General features: G+C 32.1%; 1 long non-coding RNA gene across 1 annotated transcript in view; it reads right to left on the bottom strand.

Annotated features, from left to right (window-relative positions):
- LOC111427449 (uncharacterized) overlaps positions 1-22,148 on the bottom strand; it is a 28,093-nt gene that overhangs the window by 442 nt on the left and 5,503 nt on the right. The gene's annotated exons all lie outside the window — the stretch shown is intronic.

Genomic DNA, 22,148 nt, shown 5'->3' with positions numbered 1-22,148 from the left:
TCTAATAATTATTTTAGTAGGTACCCCATTACGGCTGTTATGACAGCATATGGGGTATGTTTGTGTATGTCTGTAAAGTTTGTGGAACCATAAACTTCCAATGTATATAAATAAATAAACATGTGAAGCGGTTCTAAATAAAATTGTAGATGAAATATTTAAAGCTAATTTGTTAAATATAACATATTTAGATGTTATTCTCTATTAGAAGAAAATGTAATAAAAAATTAATTTTGATTTGTACGATCACGGTAGGATTAAGATGAGAAGTCAACAATTTTTTTTTATGCACAATTGTTTACTAAAAGGAATACCACATTGTAACGAAAATATAATTTATGTAAGAAATTTCAGCAAGTCAACTCTTCCGTCTATTGTTCTTATTGTCTTCTTATTAAGTTGCTAATGTACAATTCAAGGTAATAATACAAACTAACATTTACTTAACCAACGCAAACTTAACAATCATTGTGTGTAAAAAATTAGCGAAATCAAAAAATTTATAAATTCAGGAGACAGAATTTCTTTTGACAGAATTGACTTGTTCTTGGTTGACCTTTATCGGCTGATTTTTATATTTCCTAGCATATTGTTTACTTCATTTGGCAATGATTGACTGCTTTCCATAGTCTCGCCTTGAGATATATTTGTTGTAATTGCTCAAAAAAATAATTTTCATTCATTTCCACGTTGGTAGTATAACAAGGCTTTGTGTTAGTGAGACAAATAGTTTTTATGTTATATTTTGAAGTAGATTCAATTAGAAATGTTTAATTTCAGAGAAAATAAATCAAGCACAAAACTTTAATGTTAAGTTGTTTATCCTCAAAACATATCATGATATCAAAGCGGAATTGGTCATATTTGAAAAATATATTATATTTTCTTTTGCCAAAACTCACTTAAAAACTTGTACTCAGCTTTGTATTTATGTATTATGTTATCAGCCCTAGCGCATAAGTACTAGCGTACTTGGCGTTTTGAGATTGAAGATTTCTGATTTAAGTTGACCATATGGATATAAACTTGAACAGTTGTCCAGTCCAGGAAGTTTAGTGTTTAAAAGTTTAAAACAAACATAATAAATCCTTCAAAATCAGATTGTTGTTCTCAGTCAGGTTGGCAATCTCGATCGCAAACAATTTTATACTCATTTGTATTCTAATAGTTGTCCAGTCCAGGAAGCTTAGTGTTTAAAAGTTTAGAACAAACATAATAAATCCTTCAAAATCAGATTGTTGTTCTCAGTCAGGTTGGCAATCTCGATCGCAAACAATTTTATACTCATTTATATTCTAATAGTCTGTATCCGCATCAGAATCAACAGAATTCTGTAATCTTCAGATTCTGAATCATCTAATTGTTAAAAATTTTCATTTGGCAAAACCACATTTTCGTCAAATTCTCCAAAAGTTAAGATTCAGATGAACATAAGCATTTAGCCATTTTTATGCACTTATTAACAAATAAACAACTACCGAATTCCTGAATACAAACAAGTTACTATAACATCAGTTTAAGACGTCAAAAATCCACATTGCTGTAGTTATAGTAATGATTTGACACATTCCTTGAGATATCCCTTCAACAACAACTACTCCTACACAGCGTGTTCTAATACTGGTGGTCGCTGGATCTGGTCTACCGGGAGTAGACTGCAACTTTGTTCTTTTAAGTAGAATGATCATAACTGATTTTCCTAACAAAAATACGTCGACTTTGATCAGGATTGTTGATTTTAATGTTTTAACTATTTCAATTGGTTTTTTACATCAGCATTTCTCAGCAATCGATCAAGCTAAAAAGATGAACATAGGTATAATTACATCTTAAGTATTACTAAATTGGATGTCACTAATTATATTACTTGTCTTTATACAGAGTGTTTGAAAAATGTAACCCGTGCGACGATGGCAAAAAACTTCCCAGCAACAACCTTTAACCCGTAATTTCTTAACTACTTTCTTAGCTGATATCTTCCTTATTATTAGAGATAGCGAAAAATTAAATACACCATTTAAAAGCTTGATTCTTTCTCTATCTAAAACTTTCATCTGCCGATAAGTTGATACTAAGATCAATAAAAAATGAACAACTTGTACTTAAAATAGCTCAAAATTAACAAACTTCAAGCCCTTGTGCAGTTGTTATTAAACCGAATTTTAAAAAACTGTTATCACAGTCGGTTTTCTTCCCTTGAATATGACTTCTCTTAAATATTTATCATTATTTGAAACTATTCTGAAGCCAATATTCGCACCCATTCATCAAATACAAATTAATATAAATTTCAGACTATCTCAAACAACAAGATGGTTACAATTGTGGCGTTGAATGCTTACTATCTGAAAAACCATTTTGTAGCATAAATCCTACCATCCACGATAACAAAATTATCGACCCAAACAAGGTTTAAAAGTGGATTTTTTTGTAATTTTTAGTCAAAAACGTGTTAAACGGGTAAAAATATAATTACTTTTTACTATCTTTAATAGCATAGAATTAAAACTTCCTGAATTACATATTGGACATGCTTCATTAACTTTCGCGAAAAAGTTAATTTTAAATGAAGTTGATGATGACAAGTTGTTGATTCCCACCAAAAATTCTCATCACAACCACCGCTTTTCGTCGTTTCCCTTCCAGACAACCACTTAAAAGATACCGTCTTGTCGCTAAATTAATTATGAGGCACCTGTACAAGGGGGAGGATGCGATGTCTTCGGCGTCTCGTTGCGACATTTCTATTTAAAAAGATTTAAGCGCATCAAGGGACTACTCCCGGTATCGTTTAGTCTGGGGCAATTGCGCGTGGCGTCGATAATTGACGCGTGCCCATTAGCTCAACGCCGAAAAGGGCCTCCGGAACGGCGGACGTGAAATCGGGCGCGTTCTCCCCCCGACCGCAAACTGCCGCAATATGTTCCCGATGCGGTCGGGACCCTTTTTTTTCTGTTGTTGTGACGGCAACGAACGCACACGAAGAAATAATCCGCAAGGATTCAATTAAAACGTCGCGTGACTTTCGTATCGATACCCAATTTAGGCGATTGAATCGCAAATTCGAGTTAACTTTCATGAATTTTTTACAGACATTATTCTTTCATTTTGACTGTTATAACTTTATGTTTTGAAGGGTATAATTCGAATCGACTGAAATCGTGTTATTTGCATGCGAAGTGTTTTTAAATGGTCGAAAAGAAAATTGATTTAACGTTCATGAATAATAATCGGTTCGCTGAGCTAAAGAAAAGCGGGTCTCATGCTCGGTTGACAGGAGTTATCGTCGGCTTCAACAATTAAGTCGCCGTTCTTTTAAAAAGCACGTTGACGTCCCACCATTCCCAACAACCTACAAAGACCTCTCATTTATTCCTTTATTTACACCCATTTTTAGGTAATAAAATCCGGACGTGTTAAAAAATAAAAATTTTAATTTTTTTTTATCATAATATTTTGATTCGCTCGACTATGAATAGACGTAAATCTGTTGGCGCTGAATGGGTTTCATTTATTGGTGCAAACGACTCCGTTTGGTTATTTTTAGAGCAGAAACGCACAACGAACGACTCCGTTTATTGAAACGTCTCGTGGTGCGTTCCACACTTCCAATGTTGAGGAACAGTTGTAGCGTCGGAGAATTTATCAAACTAATTAGATTCCAAAACACCAGGGGGGACGAACACACAACAACGTCCCTTTATTGGAGAACCGTAGATAGATCTTTTGATCATTTCATGTCAAACAACTTTACATAAAATAATTTTAATAAAGAAAAATAAAATTTGAAATCTCAAATTATTTAAAGTTGTCTTTAAAATCAATTTTTTATCATGGTGTTTTTAATTGAATATAAAACAAAGATTATTATTGTTCTCTGTGAAAATATACGCATCGTCAACTCACAGTTAAAATCAATAACTTACATAACCAGTCCATTTTCTTTTGTGCCATAGAAATTTAGCGCACGCTTCGCCGGTTTGTACCCTCGAATTTCCTCAGTTTTCGGCATTCGAGTCTAAAAGGAAGGAAAGAATGACCTTATGAGGGTCTTGTTCATTGTATTTATTTCCAGGGATTTCTCAAATATCATTAGAAACCGTGGTGCTTTCTTAATTTTCACTATTTATATCGTTAACAACTATTAGAGTGGCTAATTTAAATCGAAACTCGCAAATCCCTTAATTACCCATGACAACAGGAAACGAATACGACTTGTAGAGCTAAATTAAGCAATCATTTAAGAACAGCTTTAATAACAAACGATTCCTTAGAAATGCCGTATAGTAATCTTCGTTCATCGGCGAACTTTGTGGTCTAATTGACGCCTCTTCGTTGCATATTAGCCGCAGAAGAGAAAACGCGAACGTAACAGTAGAACGACCGCGTGGAATCCGCCAGTCTCTCTTTCCGACGCGATGACGGTCCTCGATAATTATGAGAACGTGTCGGACTGAGAAATCCGACACCGACATCGCAGGGATAAATGGCGTGCGGTGTCATAGGAGCCATAGAGAGAAAGACGTTTCACTGGAAACGATTTCAAAGCAATGTCTGAAAAGATTGATCAGCTTCAAGATGCTATACATTGAACTATATTTATGAGAGATGCTTCAATGATCAAAGAGATTATTTTAGGTGGTATATAAATATCAAATAAATCATTTTCGATGTCGTCATAATCATGTTAACTAAATTTTAAGTCTGAAGATGCACGGCTAAACCCGAAACTCTCGAGTTCTAGGTCTAGTGTTAGTTCTAGTTTTAATTGTTATTTAGTGCATTCAGCTTTAGCCGTACGTCTCTTAAGACGGCTAAACACGAATTTTCTAGTTCTAGGTGTAGTGTTAGTTCTAAGTGTTAATTATAGTGCTAATGGTTGTTGTATATCTTTCATTGAACGAAAACTAGAACTAACACTAGACCTAGAACTAGAAACATTCGGATTTAGCCGCACGTCTCTCAAGACGGCAATTTACAACAAATACGTAAACATTTCAACTGATCAATTCGTAGAACCAAAATTGTAACATAACGAAAACACGTTACAATGATAAAGCTTTGTCGTCCAAAGTCGACTGAACACCCAAAGGAGTTCTATTAGAATTACGTAACCGAAACTTAATACTAATCAATACTTATTAACCGTTCAAAGTAGGTTTGATTTTGCGAAATCCACCCTCGTCATATAATTAATGTAATTTTCTTATACAATTTAACTCAGCTTTTGCGTTTCTTAGTAGTCCATTTAGTTCGGATGACTTCTAAATACATTACGATTAATATTCTTGTTCTTATTTAACACGCAGCTAGTTCTATAAGGCTTGTTTTATATACACAAAGAGAGTGTACTTGCGGGTATAAAAAAAATAATGAGTGAAGTCCGTCAAGTACTCATCTTTGCATTGGAACACTAACACCCTCAACAATCAACATGTTTAAACAAGACTCAGTATATCATCATTTCTTTTAAAAATGTGCATCGCCATGCGTTTTATATACAACACATAGTAGAAATACAATAGATAAATACAAAATACAATATAGTCATGATCAATGATTTCTTGCCATTCCCCATTGTGATAATTATAAAGTAATGTAACTACAAGTTCAATCACTATTCCTACGAATGCTGGTAATAAGAAGTAGTAAAAACCAACTGTGTTGCAATGCAATTCAAAGCAAACTAGAGAATTTTTTTGTTAAGATTCACCCTCGCAACTACGCCAAAAACTAATTTTTTGTTTACAAGAATCTTTTGTACTTCAACTGCTCTTTATTGTTTAAATGCAGTTGTGTGATCAGTTTCGGCTAGAACCATAATGAGTCTCCGTTTAAAAAAAGGTCATAGCATGAAAACTAAAAATGGAATTGAACTAATTGTTTTATCATATCTGATAAATAATGAAAATTTTGAAAGTCTGCAACATTTCAGTGACAATTTTTGTTGTAATTAGTATTTCCAACATCTCAAGAATCACACTCCAAACATTTAATTTTTGTGATGCAATTGAGCATTGAGGTCTTATATATAATCTAGAGAGCGTATGTGATGGTGGTGGGGGTAATCAGAAAGTCAGACATATTGGATGTACCCACCTGAACTTAGCTATAGTTTCAAGTCTCTATTGTACCTACAATTATAACCTCACAATTCTCATAAACATATTGTTATTTTTATTAAAATTTGATTTTTGCTGAAAGTTTTCGAATTCTTTTCGTTTCACATATGTTTTTTATAATTTGATAGGTTGGACGATTATTTACAACCGTCCATAAAATGTTTCTGGTTACTTGACTTGGAATTAACAATTGAAGACCTCGGCATAAGAAGGGGACAACTCCTTCTCTTGATAAATGGAGCTACTCCCTTCTTGCACCGAGGTCTTCAATTGAAGTTCAAGTAAAGTTTATTATTAAGGACTGTTCAGTTTTTTTAAAATAAACTAACAATTATTTATAAGCAAAGGTTAACGTGATCAATCGGAATTGCTTTAAATATTTTCTTCTTAGTTTATGTTAAGTATAAGGGTTATGGCTAAAAATTATTAAGTTCTTTTAAAATATCATATAATTAATAATTATTTATCAATAAAAGATTAATGTTTTGTTTTGGTTATTATTTTCTGTCTTTCCAGTTTATAATAATGTAAATTCTTGCATAAGTATATATAAGAATTTCGAATTTCCCGCTGAGTTGGTACATCTAACATGGCGACCTTTTTGGCTTCATTTTAGGCGTGGTGGGGGTAACAGCATACGCACTCTAGATGATATATAAGACCTCAATGCAATTGAGGTTGTCCATACTTTTAGCTTGATGAGGAGACGCTTTTTTGAAATGCAAGAATTTTCGAGCCAATACGCAGTAACTCCCTTCAAAGTTTTAGTGTTGCGAATTAACATTTCCTAAAGCCCAAGTTTCCAGTAAACTTAGAGCTTTTCTATTGGCAAATTCTTCTCATAGAGATGCAAGTAACATTTTTAAGAAAGTTTGCTTGGAGAAAAACTTTTAATTATCATATACAAGCATTGTTGTTTGTTGACTTCTGACGCTGTTTCATTTGATATTGAGCACGAAGTTATCACAATTGTTTAGGTTACAACAACCTAAAGCAGTTTTAGCTTCAAGGTAGTAAGATTTTTGAGTTGATATGATCAACTCAGTCAATTTTGATGTTAACTTCTAACACTTAGAAAGACCATGGAAGACCACATTGAAAAATCAACTAAAAACTGACGATGGACGAGCTTAAAAGTTGTGGTGATGAATTTTTTTAACTATTAAGAAAAATAATTATTTGGCAAGTATGTTGAAATACTTCAAAAACATAATAATATTTGTAGGAAATAAAAATATATCTTGTTTCCAACATTTTTCTCTAATCTTAATGCTGAGGTATAAATTTGTAGATGAAAAATGTTTGTAAATAAAAATTGTAGTTTCTTTAAAACTATGAAGTAGTATGATCATTGGTGGGCTGGTTGTATGGAGTAGGTCGGTAGCGATTCGGTCCGTAAGCGTACGTTCTTTTAAGTCCGTTTGAACCGTACAAACTGCCGAGAAAGGTGTGTAATTCAGTCCAATTGCGGCGTTTGATGTGAAGTATGCCCTGTTGCTATGCGCGTCCGGTCAACGGCCCCGGACCGACTACTCCTGCAACAACTCCTGCGACTCGCGCCGCACACCATCCAACGGCGAGACGTTGCTGTGGTCGCGTATTTTTTAGACGTGTATGCACCTTTTGCCTCTCGCACTCGATATTGTTCTGTTCTCTTCCAAACCGAAGACCCCCCCTTTGGACAACGACCACCTCGTGGACACACATTTTACTCCTTTTTGTTCTTTCTTGTTTTTTTCTCTTCTATTTACTTACACAATCAAAATACGCTTTAAAATTAAATTAAATCATCATCAAACAAAAATTACCTACTCATTTTCTGTTAAATTAGTTTAGGAAATAACACTTATTAAACAAATCGACTACAATTACTGAACTCTAAAGTGTTTACTTTTAAAGCGTTTACTCCTAGTAATATACATTTGTGAGGTACTTTAAGCGTAAACACTCTTTGATGAAACTCGCAAGAACGTGGTGTTTGTTGGTTTTCTCTTTGCCACTTTTATTAAAGATGACGTGGTAAACTGAGAAGGAAATGGGAATATAATGACGGTCGGTGTCATAAATGTAGACATTGGGAGTAATAGTGGAGTTTTGAGCTCTAAACACTGGTTAGAAGCGAAAGGAACGGGATAAAACGTGGCGTGTACTTGATCTTAACAATTTTATCGGTGTGCAAAATCGCTAATGTTCAGTACAGCTGGTAATCGCGATTATCTATAATTTATTATACGTCTTACACACGTAAAGTATAGATAGATAGTTTTCATCGTTCCACACCAAACAATGGGCTGTGAAAGCTTCATAATGTGGTGAAAGGTAAATCTTGTTATAGATTTCATTTCAACTCAATCAAAAACTACTTAATGATTAAAATTTTAAAATCATTTTAAATTGAACAAAGAATTATTTATCAAACTATATAGTATATTTGTTAAAACTCTTTTTCACTGATTGTGAGTACAAAGTAGACTTGTTTAGAAAGTAGAAATAATAAAAATAGCAAACGAACGTAAGCACATCAAAGTCATCCGATTCATTCTCTCTTTTGTGTAAAGCTTTATGTTCGGTCTCTTTTGCTGAGGCCGTCTCTTGTGGATCGTTCTTCTCCTCAATAGCCACGCCCATCTTTCTCAGCTTATACTCCATGCGAATTCACACATCGTGGCGACTATTTTAAATTTAAACTCGGGAAATTATTTATCATTTACTATCGGGGCCCGTAGTCTTCAGGGCGCGCTCATTTACAAGTTTAATACGAAAACGCGTCATTGTCGCGGCCTGTTTTGAATAGGACAAGAGTCCAAGTGTTACTACAACCCGCTAAGGATTTACATAATTTCGTAATAGATATGAATTATGTAAAGCGGGTACGCATTTAATTTTTCTTTTTTGAACCGGTAGAGTTTAACCTTTGAAAATGTTACAACAAAAAAAAACGATACCTTTTATTTTCTAAAAAAAAGCATATTTTTTTCTTTTCTGTATCTATTTAAATAACAATTCGGTCAATAAATTGAAATTGTTTTATGACCAGACTCACGTCAATACTCACCCCGATAGACACCGGTTCGTCGTCGTCGTCGACGAGGCCGTTATTCTCCTTATCGATTTGTTATTTTTAGAGACACGCCGACGGAAGAGAAAATAATGGAGCGAAAAAGGAAAGCCGGAAAAAGGAAAAACACCGCACCGAAAAAGGGTAGAGAGCAAAGGGACTAGGTTTGCAATTAAACTTATCGATTAAATGCCATCGCACGAGTTTTATTGCACCAAAAGAAAAAAAATGAAAGAAAACACCGTCCTTTTACTTACAAAAAAAAATGTGGAACGAAGTAAATGAGATTTCTTTTTAATATAATCGCGTTGAGGTTTATAAAGCCACAAAATGATTTATGAGTATATTAAATTCAAATCATTCATTATAAAGGTAAAATAAATAAATTTTTGACAGTTTGGTGACAGTTGGTTTAAGTGATTCAGGGATACAACATTTAATAACTAAAAACACTATGTTAAGAAAAATATTAAAGTAGGAATCGATTTTGATTCTTTGATAAGATTCTAATGGAAATAATTAAAACGGAACACATACATATTCTTATTTTTGTTTTCTTCCAATGTGTATTACGATAAGATTAGTAGAAAGTAAAAAATGTAGAACGAAGTAAATGAAATTTCTTTCTAATATAATCGCGTTGAGGTTTATAAAGCCACAAAATGATTTATGAGTATATTAAATTCACATCATTCATTATATTTTATGTATATTACCTTATTTTATTAGGGTAAAATAAATAAATTTTTGAAGGTTATGTTAATGTCAAATTGACGTATGTATGCATGCTGACAGTTGGTTTAAGTGACAACATATTCAGGGATACAACATTTAATAACTAAAAACACTATCTTAAGAAAAATATTAAAATGGAATTGATTTGATAAGACCCTATGTAATAAAGACCAAGTTCGATTTATACCTGCTTAATCTGGCTGTTTATTTATTACTTTATTATTTATATTATTAAGTTAATTTGTTGATAAATTGTATATAATATTTATGTATAATAAATGTGGGGTTTGGCCAACGAAAGAATAAGAAAATTGAGAAATATTGTCTTTTAATTTAGCCAATCAAAGATTTTGAAGATTTATAATAAAATTAATATAAAAATAAAGTTCACGTTTTAACGCTCGTTTGACTTTTGAACTGTCATTTTGACAGTTCAAATATTATTTTGACATTTCTTTATGTCAACTTGACGTTTATGTACAGTACTCAAGAATGGTAGTAGAAATTTCAAATATTTTTGATGATTTATTTCACTTAGAAGAGTAAAAGCAAAAGTGGATGTCTTGGTCTTAGTTCATTTTATTAACAGTTGATAGCAAAAACCGTATTCGAACAGTTCGCAAGATTGTAGTTTTGTGTAGATAACTACTTTATACAAGATTTTGAATCGTATTTTGTCCCCATTTTGTTTGTTAAACACTGGTTTCGTCAAAAAACTTCAAAGTCAGTTGAATTATTATAAAAATTGCGGAAAATTCGAAGTGGGTAGAAAGTCAACTGGAGTTTCAAATGATCAAAGAAAAATTTCATACAAAACGAAAATCTTTGCTTGAAATCATAAAAATAATGAAGCGCAGCACCTCTACTACACAATACGTGGTGTGGAATTATGAAAAAACAGGTGAAGTTAACAAAGCACTACGAAATGTAAATCGATCGAAGCTAACAAAAAGAAATCATTCCTACGTCGTCAAATCCCTAAGGATCCTACCGTAAGTGGTGTGGCACTGGTTAGAACAGTCTTCAACAGGGCTTTGGTGTTCGTGTTAATCTTCAACGGCGCGAAATTATATTAAAAACTTGGTTTTAAAAGTCGGTGAGTTCATAAAAAATCATTCATAAGTATGATTAATAAACGAAAACGGTTTGTATTTGCAAAAAATGCCAAAATTAAGATTTTAACTTCTAGAAAATGGTAATTTTCACAGATGAGATTAAACTCAACATAAAAATATTGACTGGACGAATAAGAATTTGGCGAGAGAAAAAACCAATAGCATATATCCACATAATCTGATACCTACGTTCAAACGTGGTGGAAGTTTGGTGATGATATGGGGATGCTTTTCAGCGGCAGGAATCCGAAATCTTCATTTTATAGATGGAATATTGACTGCGAAGGAGTGTATAAACATTTTGAAAAAAACTTGAGCAATGTGCAGAAAAATTGGGATGTTACGAGATTTTATCTTTCAACAGGATAATGATTCGAAGCTAACCGCGCTGGATTCTAGATTTTGAATCGTGTACAACTGTTCAGAGCATCTCAAAACACCATCACAAAGCCCAGATCTTAATCCTAATGTCAATATTCAAGAAGAAATTGAAATATTACGATATTAGAAACGTAATCGACTTAAAAATATCGTTGAAGACAGAATAGACTAAAATACCACCTCAATTAACCCCTAAATGAGCGGAATCGATGTCGAGGTATCTAATTGCTGTTGTTAAGCAAACAAGCATCCAGCAAAGTATTAGTGTTATTCCAAATGTATAGTTTTCTTACTTATTATTTTGTACTGTTCGAATACGGTTTTTGCAGCAACGGCGATTAAATGTCGTGATTTTCTAATATTTCGGAGGATGTTTGAATACGGATTTGGCATACTGTATAAGTAATTCTTTTAATTAATTTTATCGTTCAATTAATTTAATTTAAATACATAAATATAGTAATAAGAATGTTTCTTATTCAGTAAGTTTCGAACTCGTAATATTTTAAACACCCATCATTTTTATGAATATTTTTATTAAATAATTTCTAACGTGTAAAATGTAAAAGGTGTAAATTTAATAGTTCAATAATAATTTTATAACATCCAAGATATATTCAATTTTAACAACATTATCGTTAATTAACTTATATGGCGAAGTAATTTAACATAAAACCTAATATGATTTAGATACGTATGTAACCTGTTAACATAGTTTGGATTTAATATCACGTTTCACTTATACATCGTATATTTACTTACATCGTTAATAAACGACTATAATTTATATCCGTCTTGTTGAAATCGGAATTAATTGGAGATAGTTAGGTTGGAATGAATGCGTAAATGTTGTTCAAAGGCCGCAAAAATCGTATACGATTTAACTATCACCTCTAATTTAATACGCAATGCGGGTTATTTATCGTGATTATAACGTAACGAATGGATATAAATCGAGATTTATTAAAAAAAAATTAAATTTATTTATCTTATAATATAAGTTAACCTGAATAAATTAATTAATGCATTTTTTTTGTCTTTATGTTTCGTTTTACCTTCACTTTTGCGATTTTCGTACACCTAGCGACCGCCAAATTATAATCGGATTAAAATTACGCGTGAAACGGGTTCGGACGTTTCACAATCACCTAAGAGGATAACGGCGTTGTACTCGAAATTAATCTAAATAATTGCCTGACGCTCGTTAGCACAACCTCTCCGCTAATTAAACAGTTTGTATAGTTAATACCAGTTAGTCACTTAAGATATCTGCTAATTTTCTCGTTATGTCTTACAATTTAAAGTTCATTTTAGACGTTGAATCAACAAATTTGTAAAATCGAAATTCTATCTCTTACAAGAATATTTTATGCTTATCGCGATGGCGCCAAACGAAACTCTCGACTTTCAGCGTCTCCCCCTCATCATGAAAACGAGATCGCACCCTATTTATTTTGCCGGTTGATTGCCCCCACGATACCTAATCGCCACTAACTGATGTATGAAAAGCATATTTCAAACGTGGACCCCCGCGGATGGCGAAAAAACCAATTATAGGATGCGGATGTGGAAAACACGCTCGTTTTCTATTGATGTGTTTTTTGTTCTAAAAAAAACGTGACAACGCATTATTTTTCACCATTAAATATAACCTTAACGGATTTATTCAATACTTTTACAAAGAACATTTTTAACTATTTTTTGGACACTTTAAAATTCTCATCACAGAAACTCACACACTTGGAAATAATGATACCCTAATTTATGTATCGCGTGTTCGTGGATGATAAGGGCAAGTTGCTTCTATTTAATGGGGAGTATTATTTTTTATTCCATACATTTTCTTTCCTCAAACATTACCCTCAAATAACTTTTATTACGTCTTAGTATTCTTAATGATTAATAAAATTAAATCATTTCTTAACGTTTACATCCATTAATCTAATCTGAGTAAATCTGTTTTTAGACTGTCAAAGTAAACCGGCGACGAGCTCATCTGGAACGACGAGTTAAATACAACGAATTCGGAGGGAGGGTACAAATAAGCATTTCTCGCTGACACCCTCCGTGGGGCACCCCTTCTTCTTGCGGTTACAACTCACTAATTAGGGACGGTTCTAACCATTCAGTCCTTGTACTATATCGAGAATAACCGTCTTCATTATGGTCTTATTATCTTCGCATCTATATCGACCTGCTATGTATCATAGATGAACCTTTATCGTTGACCAAATAGTTATTGTGAGGACAATATTGTTTCCTTTGTGACCATAATAATGGGTATTGGAAATTATAATGGTTGTTATAATATAAATTGCTACGATAAAATGATTTTTACTTTTATTTTTTATGTATATAACATGTTTTATGCCTTTTTAAATTTTTAATTCAAAATACAAAATGTTGCATAATTTGAAAAATAATAAATGTTGTCGTTTGTTTTGATTCAAATATTATATATCTTATGACAGAAACTAATTTATTAATGTCCAACCCGTGTCCAATTTAATTTGTGCAGATCATTGAGGGTTACTACTCAGAACAATATCGAATCTTTATAAAACGCTTTTTGCACACATTGGAAATTTTTTTCGTTTATCTATCAAGACAATTATTTTTGGGAATTTTAAAGTTTCATCTCTAATAGTTGGTAATGGCACTGCGCATGTCATTACGCAAGGTACTGCGCATGTTAGCTGGACACTTTCCTTTACCTTAATCACGTAAACTGTGTATCTAATAATATGGGTTGGGTTGGTTTGGAATTAGTTGAGTTGGGTTCAAGCATGGTGGGTGTCATCTTGATATTCTCAGACACAAGATCCTCTTGTTGTGCAAGATTGTAGATAATTATCACCGTGCTTTACAAATACTGTAAAGATGCAAGATTCGTGGTACTCTTTCCGACGAATTGAGAGTGAACCAGGACCAGATTCAAGACATTTCACTTCAATCCAGAAAGACAACAGCAGAGACTTAGAGAAAAATCACATGTAAATCCTATTCATAACAGTATAGATACTTGACACAAATTGAAATATAACTTTATAAATGCGGTCGAAGAAACCGTAGGAACACATGCACAAACAGAAGCAAATACAAAACAATGGTTTTTACCAGAGATTAATGAATTAGCAAATGAAAAACGATAAGCATATATCAGTTGGTAATAATATTTATCAAAAAATCTACAACAAAATCCAATACATCAAAAGAGCTGATTGGAAAAAACTATCGCAAAAGATATTGAGTATGATCTTTATGAGAAACTAAGAAACAGAAATAAAGCCAGTCAACCATAAAGAAGACTTTTGTAAACTCTATAGCTGTGCCGAAAACATTAATGAGAGACTAGATACAGATATGTTGTTGATTACCAAATTAAAAAGTTAAAAATCTGCAGAGATAGAGAACTTGCTCAACAAAAAAAATAAACAAAAAGTATCAATATTTAAAAAAGGAATGCAAGAAAGATCCTGAGAACTATCAAGAAAGAGTATATTTCGCTTCTGGCACTTGTGAGAAGCATAAGGCTTCAGGAAATATAGGTCATAGACGTTAAAGAGGCGCTATATTTATAATAAGAAGAATTGTCGAGAAAGCCAGTGAGTACAACTTTTTGTTAACCTTACAAATGCATTTACTACTGACGGAAAGAAAAGTGCAAGAACAGAAAATTGAGTGACACGCAGAGTCATCTATACAAACCGGCATAAGTCAGTGTAAGCCCCATACTTTTCAACTTGATCATAGACTAATACAATAATAACAGACGTGAAAAGAGTATAATTTGCTATGCGGATGACGCTGTCCTGCTATATAAGATTGAAAATAACATTCAGAGTAATTAGTAATTAGCAGTATATAACAAGCCTATAGAATAGTTGGTGAGTTTTAAATATCTTGGCGTCAATATTACGTGCAGCAGCAAGAAGTTATTTTTTAAATAACGAGAGGAGCTTTGATATCAAAACTCAAATTCTAGTTTGCAAAATGCTATGTAAGGACATCTATGACCTTGTATTTTGATGTTTTTTACTACTGAATGCGGAACTGCAACCCAATTTGTACTGAAAAATCTCTAAGTTTTTCAAATAAGTTAACAATTCTTATTGTTATCTTTTTACATTTAATTAATTAAAATTTATGTCATTTTGGTAACAAATTTAAAACAACTCAATTTTGTTTTAATATTCAATGAATGTGCTCTTTTTGAATAGACAAAAGAATTTCATTCGAGTTACACAAAAATTCCACGTTTTATACACATAAATAAACAAAAGCCTTTTCTATTAAAATAAACAATTTCACAAAACAAATAATAAACGAAAAATTACTCATAATCGTATTAAAATTTCATAAATAATTACAAGCTTTAAATCCATTTATTGTGTTTCCGGAAACAAACGACATATTTTTTAATTTATTGTTTAAATTTCAATGTTATTACAATACATAATACGCATTCAAAATAATTTTTTAATTTATTAACGAATGGGAGATATTTTCATATATCCCGGATTTACCGAAGCTTATAACATAATATCATGTACACGCACTGATATTACAAAGAAACGCGAATTCGAGATATTATATTAAAAATTACGATCAACGCGGGTGCAATCGCGGATTATTGAGAGTGAACAAAAGACCTTTTCCCGTACACACCAGGTATACAATGGACAATTGGGAATCGGTTTAATTCCACTTGGACGGCTAGTTTTGTACCGATCGTATCCTCCCGGAATTTGACGGGATGCAGCAGTTTCAGAGAGAAATATATAGGTATATATCTACATGGCGTCCCGACTGTACAGTTGGGAGGGTTAAAGCCAGTCGCTAGTCCAGAACAGATCAATACTCCAGTCTTGTACACTCCGTGCAAAATTCACTTTCGTTTAGACTCGAGCGTGAAAGATCCATGAGAGGGGAAAAAGAAAATTTTACTCGGATTTTACTCACCCTGTGGATTCGTTTTAAAATATTTAACAATAAAGTTAAAAGAGATTTTAACTAAAAGAACATAAAAAAAGTGAACCAATAAATAATAAATCATGTTTGTTTTAGCTTTTTAAATTAAATAAATTATTTGATAGTTAATAATGAATACCCTTTGTTGTTTATATAAATTATAATCCACTTCCTCGTTATTTAATAATTCGGTAATAGTGGCATTGACCTCTCTATTTCCGGCAGAAAACACGGTCGACGAAAATAACGTTCCTTGTTTTTGTTAGCAATTATTTTTAATTAGTTGTACGTTTGTTACGGTGTATCGACCTTTTAATTGCCACCAATTTTATAATTTGTTTAAATATCATTAAATACGTAGCAACAACAAATTTGCTCAAACGATACCGTTTTATTTCATATTTTTTCTTCGATTTAGAGGACTGATTAATAACAACTTTCAAATCCAACCAAGTGTTAAGCGAAAATTATCATGAACATTAACACTTCAACATTTAAGAGGCGTTTACTTTTAAATGTTGAAGTGTTTATACAAGCAATAATTTTTTTTGTGTAAGTATTTAATAATCACCTTTCTAATTAGCACAAAAAACGTTGGGTTGATTGAGTTACCAACGATTAATATCATTAACATTTTTTTTGTTATCTAAACTAATATTTTTTTGATAATTCTTTTTGTAATCTTTGTTAAAAAAACATTTAACACGATAATCTTGTCTTTATTTTCTACAAAATGGTGTTAATAAATAAATAACGGGTGTGACAAAACTTCTTAATCCGTACTTTTAATTATAAAAAGGTTTTAAGAGTAAATTATTATCACTTCCGGTTGTCAATTTCCGTTTTTTTATTGGGATTGTTTTCTTTTTGTAATACTTATTAAATTTCCTTTGAAACGAGCCCAAACACGATTATGCTATCTTTAAAAATAACTGAGATATGGTGTTTCATACAAAAATGATCGTCAATTGTTTTTTGAATTTTTATGAACACTTATTGACGTATTTCGATTATTTATTAGAATAAATCGATCGTGTTTGGACTCATTTTGGAGGTTTTTTCATTTTCTACAAAATGGTGTTAATAAAAATTGAATTAAAAATTAAATCAAACAATTTTGACAAGTTTTTTGGGTTAATACACATCTTGGGTATTCATAAAAAAGCTTGGTGTACTGGTAACGGGCGTGACATTACCGTAACGGGTGTGACAAAACCTACTAATCCGTACTTTTAATTATAAAAAGGGATAAAGAATAAATTTGATTACTTCCGGTTGTCAATTTCCATTTTTTTATCGTATTGTTTCCTTTTTGTAATCCTTATTAAATTTCCTTTGAAACGAGCCCAAACACGATTATGCTATCTTTAAAAACAACTGAGATATGGTGTTTCATTCAAAAATGATCGTCGATTGTTTTTCGAATGTTATTGAAACTTATTGTCGTATCTCGGTTGTTTATTAGAATAAGTTAGTCGTGTTTGGACTCATTTTGGAGGTGTTTTCATTTTATACAAAATTGTGTCAATAAAAATTAAATCAAATAATTTTGACAACTTTATTATAGCCTTGAAAAGAATTTTCCGTGTAGTTTTCGCATAACGGGTGCGACATCGCAACGTAACGGGTGCGACACCCAAGAAGTTTTTAATGAGCAGAACTTATTGAGAAAGTAAGTGATATAGTTCTAATTTATTCGAATGATTACTGATACATTACCACATAAGTTACTTGTAATTTTTTTTTTGTTACCATAACGAGAGTGACAAATCTCATTTCATTTAACTTCTGCATACGAAGTAGCATTAATTTTTTGAAAACATATTAAATTTAATTCAAAAGCGGACAAATTTATATTCATCAAATGTATATAACATATTTGTTTGTATGTTTATCAAATGAATACGAATATGTCCATGACGAAACAATAAAAAACTTGCTTGTTTGTCGAAAAAACTGCTGTAAATTTTGAATGCAATTCATCGTCACAGCTTAACGAACTGTTTCATAAATTCCAAAAAAATTCAACATGTTCGGCTATTTCGTATAGTGTTTTACGCGATTCACAAAAAAAACAGGGTTAAAAGTTTTAAAATAAACTCCTTTAATTTATAAAACACATTGATTCTTTTCGCCATTGCGAATAATAAATATCCCAATTAAAATGGATAAGTTATGCATGATTAAAATTAAGCTCGAAGATCGACTCAATTAAGATACCGAGAGATGGATAAATGCGCGCATCCGTTGAATTAACGTCATCCGAAGAATTAATAAAAACGCATTAAAGGCAACTCGTCCATATCAATGTTTTTTGTTTGTGGCGTAGAATATACGATGGAAGTTGCAGATATCAACTGCAAGTAAAAAACGAAGTAGGGAACAATTATAAAATTGTTATAATATAATTATCTGCAATAATGTTAGGATTTAAAAAGTGTTAAAGGGGTTTAGATTAGAGGCCGGTTTTGGGTTCATTTAGGGGGGATTTGTCTTAAGCGAGGGGGTCACGTGTGAACCTGCACAGAAAACGTGAACAAGTTTCATCGTGCCGGTCGTCCTTGTGCGGCACTAATTGGATTGAAAATAAAAGGCGAAGAAGAAAGGCGCCTCGAGCGCACCTCGAGCCCTGTTCCGGTTGGTCGACGGCATCCGAAGCCAGCCAATGACTGTCAGCGATCGCCACTATCTTGATCTACTGCATTTCTAGACGTTCTCTCCGCAGTTTCTCTCCCTCCTGTTCTTTATACAATATAAATATTTTAATCAATTTTGTTTCTTTTAGTTGATTCAGTCAATATTAAGAATTTAACGCTAATTATTAAACAAACTATTTATTAAGCTAACATTTCCACTTCGAATGATCGAAACCAAAGAAATTTATCCAAGCTAATCAAAAAACTTCGAAGTTAATCAAATAAACTTCTACTGTTATTTAAAAGAACTTCATTAAAAGCAAACTGAATACATGAAACTTACTCAAATCGTAAATTTATTGCAGTTAAGTTTGTTTTCGGCACAAAAAACTTCAAAACCCAATCCTCAAACTTCAGTTTTTATCATTGACCAAAAGAACTTCAACACATCTTCAGAAGTTGTACCAACATTTCAATTTTAAATCAATAACTTGAACTTAATCCAATAAAAACTTGAAACATCAATTTTAACCAAGAATTTATTACCGATGAAAAATTTTGATATTAACTTAAAAAACTTCATCAAAACCCAATAATTTTGAAGAAACTTCAAGAAAATCTCAAATTGTTATGGATCCTCTCGGAATTAAACAAAGCAACTTCAAGTAAACGGGATGCAATTTGTAAAACTTCACTAAAATTATAATTTTTATCAAAAAAGAAGTTCATTTAAGGAGCCTCAACTATCAATAAGCAGGCGGAACACAAAAAATTTGCATAAATTCTAAATTTATACAGGAAAAGTGATCAAAAATGTTCAAAACTTAATCCACGAAACTTCATTAAAGATGCAAAGTTTAGTCAAGAATTTATAATACAAAGTACTTCACTGAAACGCAACTATATTGAAGAACTTGAACAAAACTTCAATTTGTACCTAATGAATACGTTTGGAATCATACAAAGCAATCAAACTGAATGCAATTCGTAAACTTCAATAACAAATTGAAATTTAAAACTTCTTGGGAATATTGTTTTTTAATAAAAAAATTTGAAATAGTTCAATGGAATCAAGTTCATTTCAAAACACTTCATTACCGCAGGTAGTTGACATTTTTCATAAATCCAAACATTTTGTTACAGCCTTTCAAAGATTTTTGTAGCCATTTCTGATTTATTTACGTCATAAAGACTCATCCTTCGGACAAAACATGGCAGTTCTAATCTTTTCTACAGCGTCTGTATTTCTTCTAATCCAGACCACGGTAGTTTTGCAACTGCTTAATCGTAGTGAGTGTCAAACCATTTCTGCCATCGAAATTTGAGCTTCTTCAATCTATAACATTATATCTTTTCTGAATATTACCAACATAACCAACTTTTTCTGTTTTCTTTCTATCTTCATCACATACTGCTTGGAATGTCTTGGAGTCCATTGCGTTACTTGTTCCAGAAAAATTAACATAATAGCACTTATTAGAGAAGACTATAACAGTCCCTTAGGTTAAGTTCTTCATAGTTTTATTCTACAGCTTCTCCAACTACATATTTCATCGTGTCTTTATAAACTTTTTCAGATATAATTTCAAGATAGTCTTCATAAATATAATAGTTGCTGATAAGTGCCGTAAGTCAAAACGCTTTAAATTTTCTCAGCCAAACCTTTGTCCTATAGAACTTATACTATAAATGAACTTAACATTATGGTCATAAAATTGATTGCCGAGATATTTTTTCCTCAGTTGCAAGTGGGTAAAGGAAAGATGAAGATAAATTAATAATTTATTCCAGATACAGTTCAAAAGATGCTAATATTATAGCTCTAGGGACCACGCAAATGCCCAAGCGACTCTGACTCATGAATATTGCAAGCTATCAAATCTATTTCTCTAGAATTTCGCAAGAATGTGCTTCAAGAGTGAGAGTCTGAACCAGTAAGTTTGGATTTTTTATAGAAATAGCTGCAAATTCCGGTGAAATGAGGATCAACATCGCATACTTATAGCTAAGAAAAAGGCTGAGATTAGAATTCGAGTATCAAGAATAATAGACAACAAATGCTAAATACTGATTATGGGTATTGAGATGCCTGAGTGAACTTAATTGCATGATTTAAAACAATATTTTCAATGCAGCATAATAGTTTTTGATAATAATTATCAAAAACTATTACATCTGAATAAAAACCACAACTTCCCTTAATTATTGCATCAACCATATTGACAATAATTACTTACTTATTGTTGCAAAGATTGGTGTCAAGGATTTGGTGACATGGAACGTGAGCATTTATTACAACGAAAAACAAGGTTATACGCTTATTTGCGCAATAAAACTTTCTCAAATTAGTAATATTAGTGGTTTTAATTGAAATCGATCTCAAACAAACGTTTTTTTCCTATTTACATAACAACAACTGCTATTGGTTTCTAAAAGTTATACTTTAAATAGTAATACCAACATACTTCAAATACGTTCTATGAAAGTTTTATACGTTTGGAAAGGAGAAGATTTACGTTTACTTTTTTTTCTCTATCCCTCCCTTTTACTCGTTCAGAAACGCATGATGTAACCGACCATTTTCAAATTAATCTCAATCATTACGAGGCGTCGAAATTAGAAATCGCGTCTGTGTTACAACGCGCGCGACATTTAATGTTTACATAATGGTTTGGGCGAGGTATTGTAATCGTTTCTCTGCGCGGCCGGGAGGTAAGCAAAGCGAAATAGAAGAACTTGCAAACAATGGATGCTGGAGGTAATAACCCGTAATTGCCATTTTCCGCGTGATACAATGTACCGTTAAATTACGAAATTCAAAAATAAATTGTGACTTAGAAAATTGGAATAGAAATTTTTAAGTTTTAAGAAAGGAATTATAAAAATTTTTTTTTAAGAAATCACCCCCCTTCAATTAGAACTATAAAACGTGAAGAATTTTCTATATTAAAAAGTTTATTTAGGGGTTACGTATATCGTAAATTTTAATATTCTTGCATGTTATGGGAGAGTAATCTGAAATCCCTAAGGGTGAGTTTCATATAAGTAGGGTTATAAGCGGTGAATTAAACCTTCATATTGATTTATATTAGGTTTTTATCCTTTTTCCCCCTTTTTGGGACCAACAATA

Source organism: Onthophagus taurus, chromosome 2, assembly GCF_036711975.1.
Source record: "Onthophagus taurus isolate NC chromosome 2, IU_Otau_3.0, whole genome shotgun sequence".
Lineage (NCBI taxonomy): Eukaryota > Metazoa > Arthropoda > Insecta > Coleoptera > Scarabaeidae > Onthophagus > Onthophagus taurus.
This window is presented reverse-complemented; position numbering and strand designations above follow the sequence as displayed.